Here is a 16,721-nt window from a genome sequence, read left to right as displayed (position 1 = left end):
TGTGCCAGCCTGCAAACCAAAGGGTCGCTGGTTCAATTTCCAGTCAGAGCACATGCCTGGGTTGTGGACCAGCTCCCAAGTCCGGGTCATGTGAGAGGCAACTGCACATTGATGTTTCTCTCCTTTTTTCCTCCTCCATTCCCTTCTCTCTAAAAATAAATAAGCAAAATATTTTAAAGTGCATGTCCAAGCTTGGTTTTGGAAAAAATCTGATGTGATGATCTCCCCTTTCCCTTAATAATATATTATCATTTATGATTAACAATTTCCTTAGGTTTTTCAATTAATAAAAATTTTTGAGGAGTTTTAGGTTCACAACAAAATTGAGTGCAAAATGCAGAGAGTCCACATATACACTTTTCTTGTTTTATTAAATTATCTAGGACTGCCAATAAAATATTGAAAATTTGTAGTGAGAGGAGCATCATTGATTTATACATTGATCTTGTGGGAAAGCTTCGAGATTCTCAACATTAAGGATGATGCTAGTTGTATAGTTTTTCAGGTCTTCTTTATCAAATTGAAGAACTTCCCCTCTAGTCCTAGTTCACTGAGAGTGTTTATCATGAATAGGTACCGGATTTTGTCAAAGGCTTTTTTTGGATCAATTGATATGATCATGTGATTTTTTTCTTTAGAGTGTTAATGTGATGGATTTTATTAATTCTTAAATGTTGAAACAGCCTTGCATACCTGGGATAAATCCTACTTCATTGTGGTATATAATAATAATAATAATAATAATAACAACAACAACAACAATAATATTGATTTTAGAGAGAAAGAAAGGGTGAGAGAAACATCAAATTATTGTTCCACTTATTTATGCATTCATTGGTTGCTTTGTTTATGAGCCCTGACAGGGAATCAAACCCACAACCTTGGCATATCTAGACAACATTTTAATGAGCTGAGCCACCCAGCCCAGGCATAATTTCTTTTATTTTTTTTTTAATTCTCATTCTAATGTACACCTAGAACTTCCATTTCACCATGTCAGCAAATAAAGTTAACCAAAGAAGGGAAAGACCTGTACTCTGAAAACTATAAGACATCAGAGAAGGAAATTGAAGAAGATACATATACTAAATGGAAGGATATAGCATGTTCATGAAATAGAAGGATTAATATAATTAAAATTTCTGTACTACCTAAGGCAATATACAGATTTGATGCAATATTATTAAAATACCAATAGCATGCTTCTTAGAACTCAAACAACTAATCCTAAAATTTATATGGAACCACAAAAGACCCTGCATAGCCGAAGAAATCCTGAAAAAGAACAAAGTGGGTGGTATCATGCTCCCAGATATCAAACTATACTACAAAGCTATAATAATCAGATATATAGCATGATACTGTCCTAAAAAACATAGATAGATAAATAGATAGACAGATAGGTAGATAGATTAATGGAATTACAATAGAGAACCCAGAAATAAATTCTTGCTTATATGGTCAGTTAAACTATAGTTCCTTTTTTACATTGTTAGGTTTGATTTTCTAATACTTTGTTGAGGTTTTTTGCACCTATATTTATGAGAAATATTGGCTTGTAGTTTTCTTTTTTGTGTAATGTCTTTATCTGGTTTCAGTATTAGCATAATGCTGACCTTATAGACTAAGATAAAATGTATTCTCTCTGCTTCTATTTTCTGAAAGAGAGTGTAGATAATTGGTCTAAATTCTTCATTAAATGTTTGGTAGAATTCGCCAGTGAATTAATCTCTGCCTAGTGCTTTCTGTTTTAAATTATTAATTATTAATTCAATTTATTTAGTGGATATAGACCTATTAAGATTTTCTATTTCTTCTGGGATGTTTTGGAAGATTGTATTTTTCAAAGAATTGTCCCTTTCATCTTGATTATCAAATGTGCGAACTTAGAACTATTTATAAGATTCCTGCCTTTTTCTTTCACTGCCCATGGGATCTTTTGTGATTTGCTCTCTTTCACTTCTGATTCTAGTGTTTTGTGTCTCCTTTCTTTTTTTCTTAGTTAGCGTAGCTGGAGTCTTATCAATATTATTGATGTTATCAAGCTATATAAAGCCAGGACCATTTAATTTTTTTCAAAGGTTTGAGCATACTATTTACTAAAGATGCACACAGTTATATGAGGCATACCTGGGGTTCTGGGGATACACAGAATTTTTTTCTGTCTGTTTCTTACACTCAGTCATTGTCATTGTCTCAACTTCACGTTTGTTGATTCTTTGTTGCCTGTTCGAACCATCCTTCATATCCCTCAACTGAACTGTTCTCTTCAGTTACTATGTTTTTCAACACCAGAATTTCTTCTGGTTTCCTTTTAGGGTTTTGACCTATTTAGTGAGATTTCTGTTTTTTGTATGTCATTTTCTTGACTTTCTTTCTATCTTTCTTTCATTCTTTGACCATCTTTAAGATAGTCTAGTACATCTGTCATCAGGTGCTTTTCCAGGATGCGTTCTGTTAATGGTAAAATATTTTTCCTTTGAATGAGCCATGTGTGTTCTCTCTCTTCTGTTTTTTTTAAAACTGAACTTTAAATTGAATAGTATAGTAACTCTGAAAATCAGTTTCTCTCCCTTCCCCAGGATTTGCTATTTTTGTTTTTGTTTTTTGTTTCTTTGATTGCTGGAGTCTATCTGGACTGAAGATCAGCCTGAGGTACAAACTTAAGAACTTTCCAGGTCTTTTCTGAGCCTTTCCCTGGCCATACGCAGTCACTTTGTAATTTTTCCCATGTATGCCATTGTTTTTGAATGTCCCGGTCTTTAATATCTGGCTCCCAAAAGAAGGCAGGGTGGGGGAAGAAAACAATGAAGGAGGGAAGGGCTCCGGCCCTTTAAAACTCCTGGAAGTCCCTTGAGCCAGAGGGGAAGAGACCTGCAACAACCAGTGAGGGTGGAGGCCTTGCAACAGCGGTGGCTCCTGCCTCTTCATCTGAATCTCTGTGATCAGAAGCAGAAATCAGCAATCAGAGCACAGATTCCTGATATTTTTCCACCCCAGATCTCACAAACTATGTGCAGACTGGTCTTATGAACACATTCACAGCTGCTTGCTATGTAACTAAGGCTGGGGGATGGGTAGATGCTACTGTGCTGAGAGCTGAAATTAATCACAATTACCCACCATTTACCTCCAAGCATTCTTATAGAAGTTGCAAGCCTTCAATAGCCTCCAGAGTTCCAAAAGTGTTACATCAGACAGATTCTCCCTGAGTAATTGTTATACAGTAAAGGGAACTCTCTATTTAAATTGCTCCCCAGTCTGCCGTCTTCCCGGAATCCTTGAGTCCCTTTTACTTTTAATCTATACATGTTTTTATATTTAAAGTGGCTTTTTTTGGTAAACAGTATATAGTGGGATCTTGTTAATAGACCCGTTCTGACAACCTCTTGTGTTTTTATGGGTGTATTTAGACAATTGACTAGTGCGATGACTGATATAGTGATTACTAATATAGTTGGATTGCTATCTATTCATATGGTTTTTCATTCAGTGCCTTTGTTTTGTTCCCAGTTTTGTCTTTCATTTTTTGTACCTTCTGTGGTTTTAAATGAGCATCTTACATGATTTCTTAGTATATCAATTATCTTTGATCCTTTATATCCATCTTACATCCTTTCTTAGTTTATCAATTATATAAGACCTGGCACAAATAACACCCCTTTTTAATTACAAAATCATAAACATGTAATTCTGTAATATAGCCATATCACACTTAAGCACACCACATGGCATTTTAGGTGAAATGTTCAAATTGCTGTCCATCTCATTCACATTCGCGTACCCTATGAACCACATTCAATGGCATTACTTTTGCCGGATCCTGTATGTTTTTAAAAACTTTTAGTGGCTGCCCTAGTGTATGGTACTTATGAGTCCTGTAATTAGGTTTCAGTTTTATGGTGAAACCTACACCCCTGCACTGTAAACTTTCCCAGTGTTTCTCAATTCGACATATTTTTAAATGGTTCATTCTCTCCTCCCCTGCTGGAATCATAAAGATTTTTTTCTGATATTCACCTTGAGGAACTAGTAGGGCACCTCTAGATAAAACTCAAAGTATGGGGGCTCCCTATGACTGGCTCCCCTGGAGTTTTAAATTCTCAAACTGGCCCACACAGAGCCTTCAGTAACTCATTAATTACACGTCAGGTTTTCCTACACTGACGCTGATTCCTGCAGGGGTTTCTGCTCCTGGGTTTCCTCTCTGGGAAGTTGTGATTTTGTGCATTTGCCTGTCTTTCCAGTTTGGGGGGCAGCAGTTGCATCTACAAATTGTTCATTTTTCACTTTGTTCAGGTTTTACTTGTTAGGATGGAGTCATGGCTTCTAAGCTTCTTACATGCCAGACGAGAAACCAGAAGGACAAACTCCACTTTTTAAATCAGAGCTTCTACTCTTCAGCTATCTGTTTTCCAAGGGGGTCATCTCCACCTCTCTGAATGTTTATGCCAAAACCCTTAGAGCCATCTTTAACTTCTTGTTTTTCTCTCTCCCTCACAGTCCAAAATATCAGCAAGTCCCGCACCATCACCTTTAAAATCCGTCTGTAATCTCCGCAGCTGCCGTTCCAGAGAATGCCACCAGGTTCTCTAACCCGGACACCTGGAAGAGCTTCCTAGCTGATCTTTCTTCCATTCCCTACTCTCCACGGTCTAGTCACAACAGAGCAGCTGGAGTGAGCCCATTACAAAATAGGTTATATTAGACCACCCCTTGCTGTACAACCTGCCAGTGGCTTTCCATCCTACCTGCACTACAATCCAAAGCACTTACAGACTGGCTTCCAAGACCCTCTGTTACCTTCGGACCTTTATCATAGTACTAATCACCATTCTATACACGACCGCATCATTTCCTTTGTGTTGTTAGGCTGTATGTAGAATATAAGCTCATGAGGTCAGTGGCTTTTTTTGGCGAATATGTTATGTGGCCAAAGATACATTTTATGAGTAATTAAATTGATTATTGTTGTCTTCAAATGTGTTTTTAAAAATCTCTACTACAGAAGAACAGTTCAAATTATTTAATGTAGTAGATAAAGGAGCAGGATTTGTCTAAAAATTATCACTGGGGTTGGAATTAGGTTAAACCTTCCCAGTGCCCAACAGCAAAGAAACTAAACTGATCACAAGAAAAACAAAGTCCTATAAAACTTAGAAGCCACAACAACGGACAACAAAAATCCACCCTGTGCTGCCCTAGCGTGTTTGATCACCATAACTGTCAATTTCCATCATGCTCTCTTCTACAAAAATGACTTTCGTGGCAACCTGCTCAATTTCTACCTTATTATCTGAACCTATAAAAATAACATTGGAAACACCCCCCAAACCATAAAAAATAAAAAATAAAAAAATAAAAAAATCTTTGTAGCATGCATATAATTTATCATGTATGAAAGGACATGCTATTTTCATTTTAATATTAAGCAATTTATAACAAAATACAAATTAATAAGTACTGGTGCTTTAAAAGATACTACAGTCTCACTTGTTTTGAAGTTGGCATTTGAAATTAAATGCTTGCATCGTACTGACACTTTGTATGCAAGTGTTAACTTGTTGTGTTGGTTCTCATTTCCTACAGGAAGATTTCAACCTGGAGAGAAAGATCAATGACATCCAGTGGGGATCCACCTTAATTACTAATTCTTTTATGATCTAAAGGGATGCTTATGAATGGCGAAGCAACTAACGTTTTATTTTGACAGTTATTTGAATTACAATAAACCATAGACTCTTATACAGCTTGTTTATGGTTTTGGAGAAGCCATCTGTTAAGAAATACATCTCGTACAGCTTCCATAGAATTCAGTAGGGCCACCACCAAAGAGAAAAGAAAAGGAGTTAGTAGAAGACAGAAAAGTCACTTCATTTCTGAAGTGGTGCTTTTCATTCTTTGATCAAATTAGAGAGTTCATCCCTTCACCTTCTAGTCTCGTCGCCTGGGATGAACCTCTTTTCTCACTGCTAAGCGAAGCCTTCTTTACTTTTCAGTCCATCCTTTAAAGTTCTCTAAGCACTAAAATAATTAATTCACGGATCAAACAATTAATTAAAATACTATCTGGGGTGTGTACACATAATGTGTTTTAGAACAAATATTTTTGTGAGGGCTCCTGTCTCTTGCTCCATGTGAAATTTTTCTTGGAAGTCCCGGGCGGGTCGTGCTAACTATTCTATGATGACAGACCCTGTTGCCACTGCACAGGCCAGTCACCCAAGGCACCAAAGCTGCATGCGGTTTAGGAGTAAATAAGCTGAGATTGGATACTCTCTTTTTGATGTGTGCAGCTTTCTCCGTTACGTGCAAGCACCCACACTGAACATAATTCCTCGTGAGGGTTTAATCTTTCCCTTACTCACACCCTCAACTTCCACTGCCATAGGGTGAGAGTGCATGGCAGCTGGAGGAGCAGGCAGAAGAGAGCAGGAGGGACCACACTGTGGTTGAGACTTGGTTAATGTGGTGAATTTGCTGTGACTGGTTCCTTCTCCCCTTAAAAATAATGTTCTTAACCTAAGTCCGTGGGTTTGAATGGACAGCAGAGGATATATGAGCCTTGTGAATTTGCAGAAATGTTTTGTGGGAACGTGAATTTAACTAGAGGTTTCTCAAATGCCTGAAGATCATTAATCATAGCATTAGCTTTCTGTCACCTCAGGAATATGTATGTTTACCCATCCCATCAGTTTTACAGATGTGCTGGGAAATATCTGAGTTCCACAATTCTTGGTTCAAACCAGAGTTACTCTCCACTTTTACTCCACTTCTAACACTGTATCAATAGAAAGCGCTTGGTCAGTAGCTCATTACAGCAGGAGGTAAATCTGGTAATATTTAGGAGTACTCGTTGAAGATAGGCAGAGCTGGACTTAAGTACTAACTCTACTGCTTTCTAACTAAGTAGCATTGGGCAAGTTAGACAGCATATCTAAGCCGAAGTTATCAAATGGATATAAGAAGTATAACTATCTCATAGGATGATCGTGAAGAATCTGAAAGCCGTGTGGAAAAGTACATGCTTGGAATGCATGGCAAAGTGTATGCTTCAGAATAAAAATAAGTACTTAAAAATATATTGATGGACTCACTGACTGAAATACCCCCTCTGTCTCTTCTCTGCCTTTTATATGTCCTCAGCAATATTTAAAAGACAGAGAAGGAATAATAGCCAAAGACTGGATCCCAAAAGAAAATGTCTGCCTGTGCCTGTGAAGCTTTCCAGTCTCCCCACATAAAGCAGAAAAAGAGCCAATGAAAGAACTGAGCGCTAGGTATTTATAAGCACATACTGGGGCTTTAGCTGCTTACACAAACTCAGATGCCCCTGGATCAGGCTCCTCTTTACCTCCACGGTTTGTATTGTAAACCCTAACTAATGACAGATTGTACAAACATTTACAGCAAAAATCGAGTTTAGCTTTTTTTGAGACATTGACTTATATTAAGATTTAAACAACAGTTACTGAATTTTGATACTGTGGGAGGCACCGATAAGTATTAAATATTAGTAAGTATTAGTAAGTATTCAAACAGTTCTAGGATAAAAGAGAATGAGATCATTTTCATGGTGAAGAGTGCTTACTTCTCACAGACAGGATCTTCGTTCAATGTCGGAAGCATTGGGGCGCCCGGGTGTCTCTGTGTCTGAGAGACTCTGAAGGAGACGAAGCTCTCCCTCCGAACGGTTCTGGCTTCCGTGTTCAACTGTCCGATAGGCGGCTCCCCTGGCCAAGCGCTGAATGTCCTTGTGCTGGTGCCGGCGGCAGGCGTCTGGGCCCAGCCCCAGAATCCCACTGCACCCTCAGAGGCCGCGAAGGAACCCTGACGGCAGGTACTTGGCTCAGAGTAAAATGACAAGGCTTGTGATTAAGGGAGAAAATTACTTTCCAATTGGAATCAGGTGGGAGACTTTCTTCACCAGACTGTTCCACCATCGTGCTACATGGAACCGTGTCCCCTAAGCTGGCTGCCTTGTTAGCATCAGCTCCTTTCTTAGTCTGTGCCTCTGTCTTTCCCAGGTCCTCAGCGCTGTCTCTGGGGACGAGCACAATCCTAAGTGGAGTTCGTGACTGAGGATGGAAATACACCAGTCCTGTCCGCGTTAGGCCCAGCCCGCACCACTCCGGGGCGATCAGCAGCAGTCAGATATAGGGTTCCCCACACAGGAGCGCGCCCCTGCTGCTGAGGCTCCCCATCCTTGTCACCGCAGCTCCTTCTAAAACTGAAAATCAGCGATAACTGAAATTCCCATCAGTTGTAACTGATGACCCAATTCTCATTTAATAATTCATCCAAAGTAGATATTCATTGTAAAATAGTTTGATACTATGTTGTAAAAAATTTTGAACATGTTGGATGGGATTTAGATTGGCAATATAAATCCGATTTAACTTCTTGTTTATTCAGGAGATTAGAGAATAAGAATATTTCTGTCTTCTATTTTAGTAAATGTACCAATTATATATGAATTTGATTCCATTTGAAGAGATTCACTAAAGATTTTGATTAGGTAATAAATAATGGCCCATGCTAACAGAACATGGTTCAGTTTAGTTTAAATAGCTAGATGGAGACTTTAAATACAGATGGTTAGAAGCAGCTCTTTTCTGTCCTTCTCTGTTCTTAAGCGTCTACCTGCATCACAGATGCATGACATCAAATTGGTGGGACATGTCACAGTCTTCATCGGGCAGGCCTGGTACCAGGAGGCTATAATGGTACACATGGCACATCTCTGCCTTGAAAATCAGTCTTATAATAAGAGGAAATAGATGCCTTTTATATGGAGTGGTTGCCTTCCTCTCAAAGAGCAGGCGCCTGATGTTCTTCCTGATTTTTTGTTTTGTTGGTTAAACATTGAAAGAAGAGGTAAGGACTCTCTATGTTCTTCAGAAGGTTTTGTGTGTACTTCTATTGCTAGCATACATCAAAAGGATGACTCCCAGAAGCACAGTAAGAAGTAACAATATGGCAGGTGACACAGGAGTATCAGAGTGTCACTCTTCGGGAAGCCACCGATTGATGGAATCACTGCCCAGCAGGGCAGGAGCTGAGCCACACTGCCATTGACCTGTTCAGATGGGCCTCTTGGCAGCAAATAAGGTGTTCATGAGCTGAGGGCCACCAGGGACAGGGGGTACACAAGTTGCGATGCTTTGTTGGTTCCCGTGCAAAATCAAAAGGTAAGGGAATCATAAGTCTTTGTCTAGGCCCCCCAGCTTGGCTTCTGGTGTATCTTGAGAGCCTCAGGGATTTCCTAGTACAGTGGCTCTCAGCATAAGACTCAAAACTGAGAGAGTAAAAAGAGCTTTGTGGTTGTGAAGTTGCTGACTTTATTCTGGTACTTTGTGGAAACTACCTGTAGCAAAAATGCCAGTGCCTAAAATCAGTTGTTCTTAAAGGTTCATGTGCAGAAGAGTCACTTGAGTAGTTTTTCAAAATGGGCCTTACAGCCAGAAATTCTGGTAATTCTGGCTCATGGCCCACAGATGTGTGTTTTGAATAAGCACCCGGAGTAGTTCTGACCTGACAGTCTAGGGCCAGTTTGGAAAACACTTCTTAAGAAAGCAAATTCCAAGTGCCTATGGCTCCAGGGGCCTCATTTCTCAGGGGTTAAGTAGCCGTTCTGGAAAGGAGAGACTGTTTCAGGTACACATAGTGGAGGACATAGCCCTGAGACTCTTACTGGAAGACCATCACTCTGCCAACTGTTTTATGACGCTGCACACAAGCATGGCTCCGTGGGTAATGCCATGAACGTAGGTTAGAGGAATGCTATTATAGCACGTTGCTCATTTTCTGCTCCTGATCTGTCATCCAGAGGAGCTGTCCATCACTGGACATGGAAAAGTGGCCCAAACTAAGTCGGGAGACTTAGTGTAAAATTGAGCAAGTCATTTTACTTTTCTTTTTTTCAATATATTTTATTGATTATATCATTACAGTTGTTCTATTCCCCCTTCATTCCCCTCCACCCTGCACACCCCCCACCATTCCCCCCTTTAGTTTATGACCACGTGTCTCAAGTTCTTTAGATTCTATATTTCCCCTAATATTTTTGCCCTCCCCCTTATCTATTTTCTACCTATTGTCTGTGCTACTTATTCTCTGTACCTTCTCCCCTCTTCTCCTCCTCCCACTCCCCTGTTGCTAACCCTCCATGTGTTCTTCATTTCTATGGTTCTGCTCCTGATCTAGCTGTCCTCTTGGTTTGCTTTTGTTTTAGGTGTGGTTCTTGAATTTGATCTTATCTGAGAAGCACTTTATCTGTACTTCCATTCTAAATAAAAGTTTTGCTGGATAAAGCAATCTTGGCTGTAGGTCTTTGGATTTCATGACTTGGAATACTTCCTTTCAGCTCCTTCTTGCCTGTAAGGTCTCTTTTGAGAAATCCGATGACAGTCTGATGGGAACTCCTTTGTAGGTGACTGTCCCTTTTTCTCTTGCTGCTTCTAGGATTCTCACCTTCATTTTCATCTTGGCTAATGTAATTATGATGTGCCTTGGTGTGTTCCTTCTTGGGTCCAGCTTCTTTGGGACTCTCTGAGCTTCCTGGATTTCCTGGAAGTCTATTTCCTTTGCCAGACTGGGGAAGTTCTCCTTTATTATTTGTTCAAATAAGTTTTCCACTCATGGCTGTTTCTTTTCCCCTTTTGGTACCCCTATAATTCAGATGTTGGAACATTTAAAGATGTCCTGGAGGTTCCTAAGCCTCTCCTCATTTTTTTGAATTCTTGTTTCTTCATTCTTTTCTGGTTGGATGTTTGGTTCTTCCTTCTGGTCCACGCCATTGATCTGAGGCCCAGTTTCCTTTCCATCACTATTGACTTCCTGTGTATTTCCCTTCATTTCAATTAGTTTAGCCTTTATATGTTCCTCTAATTTGTGACTATAATCAACCAGTTCTGTGAGCATCCTGATCACCAGTGTTTTGAACTGTGCATCTGAGAGGTTCGCTATTTCTTTTCCACTTAGATTTATCAGCTCTGGGGCTTTGAGTTCTTCTTGAGCCATATTTTGGACTGTTCGTTCCTGTTATGTATGAGGAGCTGAGCCCTAGGTGTTCACCAGGGCGGGGCAACTCAGTCACTGGGTTTTGATGCTGTATGTGGGGGCAGGGTCAAAGGAAAGCAATGGTGGTCCGGTCTGCCACCTCCTGCCGCAGGGGCCGTGCGTCCATCCCGCTGCACGCGAATGTGTGACCACAGCCAACCTGCCCCGCACCTTCACTGGGTCCGCTCTGCCACCCGCTGCTACTCTGGCTGCCTGTGCGCCAGGGTCGGCGGGGGATCTTTCCTGCCCTACCATGCTCTGCTGCTGGCTCCGCCTCTCTTACCAGTCTGGTTGAAAGGTTTGTTGTTGTCGGACTTCCATATAGTTCAATTTTCTGTTCTTTGGCTGCGTCTTTGTTTACCAAACCTTTGTTGTATTCAAACTTGGTTGTGGGAGAAGGCACAGTGTTTCCACCTACGCCTCCATCTTGGTGGAAGTCTACCATTTTACTTTTCTGAGTTCTAATTCCCTCAAATGTAAAATTAGAAGGTTGGTGCAGATAATGTTAAGATTCTTTTTTTTTTCCTATCTCATCCCACCCCTGTGCTCCCCTCCTCCCTCCCATTTCCACCCTTCTCAGTTGTTGTCCATGTATCCTTTATATATGTTCCTCTAAATCCCTCCCCTTTTTCCCCTGAAATTCCTTCCCCTCTCCCCTCTGGTCACTGTCAGCCTGTTCTCTATTTCAGTGTCTTTGGTTATATTTTGCTTGCTTGTTTGTTTTGTTGTTTAGCTTCCTGTTAAAGGTGAGATCAAATGGTATTTGTCCTTCAACACCTGGCTTATTTCACTCAGCATAATGCTTTCCAGTTCCATCCATGATGTTGCAAAAGGTAGGAGCTCCTTCTTTCTTTCTGCAGCATAAAATTCCATTGTGTATATGTACCATAGTTTTTTGATCCATTCATTTACTGACGGGCACCTAGGTTGCTTCCAACTCTTGGCTATTGTAAATTGTGCTGCTATGAACATTGGGGTGCATAGGTTCTTTGGGATTGGTGTTTTAGGGTTCTTAGGATACAATCCTAGCAGTGGAATTGCTGGGTCAAAAGGCAAGTCCAATTTTAGTTTTCTGAGAAAATTCCATACTGTTTTCCATAATGGTTGTACCAGTCTGCAATCCCACCAACAGTGGACCAGAGTCCCCTTTTCCCCACACCCTCTCTAAATTCTATGTTATGTGTCTATGTGTGACCATGTTTATCTTCCTTTAATGAATTTTTCTGAAGGTGTAAAAGAAAGACTGAGGGCACTAATATTCCTACATTATTGCTATGTCATTCTTGTCAGTATTATCATTTTCTTCCCCAAAGAAGACACTGTATATAGTGTTTATGAGTTCAAGAAAGTGACCTCACAGCTGGTAAGGCAGCAAAATCTTTGTTTTAAATTAAGCAAATCCCCATAAACTGTTTGACATTTTATTGCCCTATTCCAATTTGATAACATATATTTTGTTTTTCTTCTGGAACTTAATCGCTGTACTCTTATGTGTGCAGAATGTAGTAAGAAACAGCGTAATATAATTGCTGACCATGTGGACTCTTGGGCTATAAGCACCAGGTACAGATTCCTGCTTCTGAAAGGTACCAGCTATTTAAAAGACTAAACTCTTCTAAGTTCAATCATCTCATCTATAAAATAAGCATAATAATGGTAACTGCCTAGTAGACCTGTTATAACACTTGAAAGAGATAATGAATGCTTATAAATGGTGTATAGCAAGAGCTCAATAAAAACTAAGTTTTTTAATATGCCAGAGGCTTTCAATTCTGGCTATACAATAGAATTATCTGGGAAGGTTTTAGTACATTTTAATGTCTGTTCTCCACCTGAGACTAATTAAATCAGTATCTCTGAGGATGGAGTCAGGGCATAGGTAGATTCTGAAAGCTTTCCAGGTGATTCTACCTGGAGCAGTGATTGAGAACCTCTCGTATCTCCTGAGTGTAATACAGAAACCAGAGGGAAGATGACTCTTTTGGCCGCTCACGTACGTATGACTATTGAACACTGTCCCCACAACTGACACAGACCTCCCCAAAGGCCCAGGAGTGAGACCTTTGGTAATCACGACAGTGTTAATCCTCACTGGTCCCTGGCTGGTGCCCCAGAGGCCAAGGCCATTTGTGGAAGAAAACAAGGTACGTGTTGGAGAGTCTCTTTTATCCTTTATATCCCAACTTATTGCTCCAAATTTTGTGATCTCTTGTTTTCATAGGGTTTTTCATGATCCTGCTAATATCATAACTATTTAAAAAAACAGCACAATAAAAAAATCTATCAAAGCTGTGAAAGTCATAGAATGAAAGTGATATTTTTCTGAGGGTGAAGGAATATGTTTTGGGGTCTCTTTGGGGTTCAGTATGGTTTCTCACTTGTTGTTGGTCCTTTGGTTCAGCTCTTACAGAAGAGGCCCAGCGATGCTAACTAGATTCTGGGGGGCTTCCCCTCCCTAGAAAAAAAAAGCCCATGACCTGACCTTCAGCAGCCCAACCCTTAGGGAAAGCTCTGTTTTCAGTCTCTGGCCTCCACTGCTGTGATCCTAATATGTTTTTAAGCTCAGGTTTGTCTGAATAGATAAGGCAAAAGCCAGACTCCTCTAGAAGCTTTCTAAAATGTATGGCTATGCTTTGCCAGGGCTCTCCTCAGAGAGGATCCTGAAGCTTGACATGCATTCGAACACATGAATTGATACCTTTTGCTCGGAATGGGTTGAATCAGCCCATCCTCACTGATGCAAGACAACATAAGGTCTGTGATGGACTCTCACCCTCTCCTTTCACCAGAAGAGGCTCCAAACATTTTTGTGGCAGGCTCCAAATTTACACATTTTATTCTTGTTCATGGGTGGGCTTTGAAAGCTACAGCTGAAATGTGAAGAGGAAGGAAGTAGGGTACCAATGGGTGCCGGAAAAGCTCAAGTGTGTTGGACAATGGAGGGGCAGTCAGACTGGAGAAGGACTGACTGCAGGGCGGATCCTAACGCTGTTCCATGTCCAGCGGCCTCTGGTGGTTTTCCTCCCCAACAGCCCTCCGGCTCCTCTGGCTTCCAAAGTTAGATGGCACTAGAGGCCTGCTCTCGTTCCTGACTCCTGACACAGTGGTGGGTGTGGAGGTACAGATGTGAGGCAAGGAGAGCCCACCGGGGCCTTTTATTGGAACTGGTGTAAACAATGAAAACCAGATGCTGATGNAAAGCTACAGCTGAAATGTGAAGAGGAAGGAAGTAGGGCACCAATGGGTGCCGGAAAAGCTGAAGTGTGTTGGACAATGGAGGGGCAGTCAGACTGGAGAAGGACTGACTGCAGGACGGATCCTAACGCTGTTCCATGTCCAGCGGCCTCTGGTGGTTTTCCTCCCCAGCAGCCCTCCGGCTCCTCTGGCTTCCAAAATTAGATGGCACTAGAGGCCTGCTCTCGTTCCTGACTCCTGACACAGTGGTGGGTGTGGAGGTACAGATGTGAGGCAAGGAGAGCCCACCGGGGCCTTTTATTGGAACTGGTGTAAACAATGAAAACCAGATGCTGATGATGACTGCCTGTCACAGGGACAAGTATTCCTTAAAACAAAACAAACATAGGAGCAAGGAGGAGAGATAAGAAGGGAGAGACCGAGTGATTCCTCTGCGCCTGACCCTGGCCCACTGCTTGGTGTTCCCAACAATGTGAACCAGTCAGTTCCCCTTCTTTGCCTCAAACTAGGAGAACAGAATATCTGTCACAGAAAGTTCCAATACAATCCATTTCTCAATTTTCACGAGAACTGGCCCTCCGCGGGAACAATACAATTTTTTCCTCAGAGTTATCTTGAACAGGCTATCCCTCATAACAGGAAAGTTCTGAAGTGACAGAGTTCATCCACATCTATTTCCTTTGCAGGCACTTGACTATGGTCTGTTCCACACTCGTCCTGCTCCTGGTGGGTTGAAAGCACTTCAGTTGCATTCCAGATTTAGACCCAGAACAGCTAAACTCAGGGCCCAATACTTATTCCTACCCACTTTCATCCTTTTCAGCTGGAGCAGCTTCCCGTTTCATGCTGTTGTGGGCTGGTGCTTGTATAAAAGGTGGAGAAGAGCAGACTCAGGACCGGAGCAGTCAGTGCACCTAACAATCAGAAGCCTTCCCTGACTTGTCCGACTTCCTCTTCACAGGAAACCTGTGCTGACGTTGTTTGGATCTGGGGGTAGAGCGGGGTCTTTAGAAGAGATATATTGCACACTATATTTTGTGGGGCTAGATATAGCTAATTAGATGTTTTTGAAGAAAGGCACTGAAAACAGGCTTTTAAGTAGTTTATCCCACCCCACACAAGCAGCCTGGTGCTGAGCGGGTGTGTGCTATTCCTGGGGACTGACTTAGAGGGACACCGTTCAGGAAAGAGTTCTCTAAGCAGTCCAAGCCAGCGAGAGCCTTAGAGTAAATGTCAGGCTAAGAAGCGGTTCTTAACCAGGCGGGGATCTGTCCACAAGGGGACATATGCTGTGTCTGGAGACATTTGGTTGTCACATGGGGAGGGGGTTGCTATTACCATTAGTGAGGAGCAGCCAGAGATGCAGCTAAGCACTTCACAGTGCACAGGACAGTCCCCACAACTGTCTGGTCCTATGAGAAACTGGGCTAAAGTCAACAGTGACACCTGGAAGACAGGGGGCGATCAAGGACAGGCAGACATGTTTCCATTCCAGGAATAAGTGGGAGTTTGTAGTTGGGGGAAGGAAGTGTTAGAAGGTACATGTGCAGACCAGTGATATAGAGATCACGTGATAGCATGGGGCATCTGGGTTGGCTGGGAATGGGAAGGTGGAGCTCACATTCTTCCATTGTTTTCTTCATAGTTAACATGCTAGAGTAATTCCTACCAAGGTGATGCCTACTAAGGTAATTCAGTGAAGTTACCGCATCAAGAGCCACTTTGCTTCTTTCTGTGTCCTCAGTGCCTAGCACAGAGTAAATTCAGTCCACAGCTCTTGCTAATGACTGGAATTAAAAGGAATGATACATCATGGGGTTCCTACAAAAAATTCAATTTTTACATATAAATACAAAAATACTTACATATGTATGTGCATATATATTGTTTTGCACACATACTTTGGGGCATAAAAACTGAGCTAATCAGCCATGCATTTATTAACTTTGAGACAAAGAGGAAATCACTTAAACTTTATAATATAGTGTCCTCAAATATATTGGTGTTATTTTACAAAGTTTTTAAACTTTAAAAATTTGAAAAATAATCAGATGCCAAAAATTTACCCTTTAAAAATGTACAGTTCTATTATGTTTAATACATTAAAAAAGTTGTGCAACCATGACCACCACCTAACTGAGGTATCCTCAGTGCTTAGCGCGGAGTCAACTCAGTAAATGACTGTTGTTAACAAATCTATCTGACTGAAGTACATTTTTACTATCATCATCACTATCTAATTGAAGCACATTTTCATCACCATAAAAGGAAACCTTATACCCATTAGCAGAGACTAATGGGCCTTATTTCCTCCATGCCCTGGCAATCATTAATCTAATTTCTGTCTCTATAGATTTCCCTATTACGGACATTTCATATAACCATAATTATGATCTTTGGCATCTGCCTTTTTTCACTTAGCATGATGTTTTCAAGATTCATTGAATGTTTCAGTAACTCATTCT

Source organism: Sturnira hondurensis, unplaced genomic scaffold, assembly GCF_014824575.4.
Source record: "Sturnira hondurensis isolate 20B ecotype Veracruz unplaced genomic scaffold, ASM1482457v3 Scaffold0006413, whole genome shotgun sequence".
In the NCBI taxonomy this organism is placed as follows: domain Eukaryota; kingdom Metazoa; phylum Chordata; class Mammalia; order Chiroptera; family Phyllostomidae; genus Sturnira; species Sturnira hondurensis.
This window is presented reverse-complemented; position numbering follows the sequence as displayed.